This window comes from Octopus bimaculoides, chromosome 14 (genome assembly GCF_001194135.2).
Source record: "Octopus bimaculoides isolate UCB-OBI-ISO-001 chromosome 14, ASM119413v2, whole genome shotgun sequence".
Taxonomy (NCBI): domain Eukaryota; kingdom Metazoa; phylum Mollusca; class Cephalopoda; order Octopoda; family Octopodidae; genus Octopus; species Octopus bimaculoides.
The window spans coordinates 28,090,190-28,091,196 of NC_068994.1; positions in this window are offsets into that span (position 1 = coordinate 28,090,190).

Genomic DNA, 1,007 nt, shown 5'->3' on the forward strand with positions numbered 1-1,007 from the left:
GGGGGGGGGGGTGCATGTGTGCCTTATGTACATATGCAATTGTAATTAGTCGAGGAAACTCAGATAGATAATCTGTAGAACGTTATAGAAATTTTCCGTGCTACTAATTGATTCGATTTAGAGAACGGGAATCAGTTTGCTTTGTTGTTGTTTTTTTCTTTTTCTTTTTCTTTTTAAACCCCGGAATTCCCTGGCTTTTATATACATCTCTTGTTTCACATCCCTGCACATCTATGTTAATAGGCACAAAGGAAAATCTATAGTCGGACCGTAAGAGCTCTAAGCTTTAAACTACCTCTCTATAGGTGTTTTCTTTTACCACATTCACATGCACTGAACAACTGCAAATATGTATGAGAGTTAGTATTAGTATTTACATAGGTGGATGTGTGGGAATATTTCCATTTCTGTAACCGATGCAGATTTACAAAGCTATCCGTAAGATAAACTTATAAATAATTTTAGCAACAATGTCATGTCCTCTGGGAAGGAAACATTTTGGGGCAACTGCTGATAATATAATTGATATCTACCGCACTGATATAACACAATCGACATTTTGTATCACAATATGGTGGTTTTGAGGTATTCTTATCTCGAGTATTCAGTAGCTGTCTCTTGTTTCTGAACAGAGTATTTGTCTAAGTGGGATTTAAATGTGTGTATATGTGTGTGTATATGTGTGTGTCTCTGTCTGTCTGACCGTCCGTCTGTCTGTCTGTCTGTCTGTATGTATGTATGTATGTATGTATGTATGTGTATATATATGTGTGCATATAAGTATGCATATATGTATGTATGTTGTGTATGTACGTGTGTATGTGTATGTTTGTGTATGTGTATGTTTGTGTATGTGTATGCTTATGTATGTGTATGCTTATGTATGTGTATGTTTATGTATGTACATACTTATGTGCATGTATATGTATGTATTATGTAAGTATTTATGCATCCAGGAATGCACATATTTATGTCCACATGTATGTGTATTTCTGTATTTATGCACC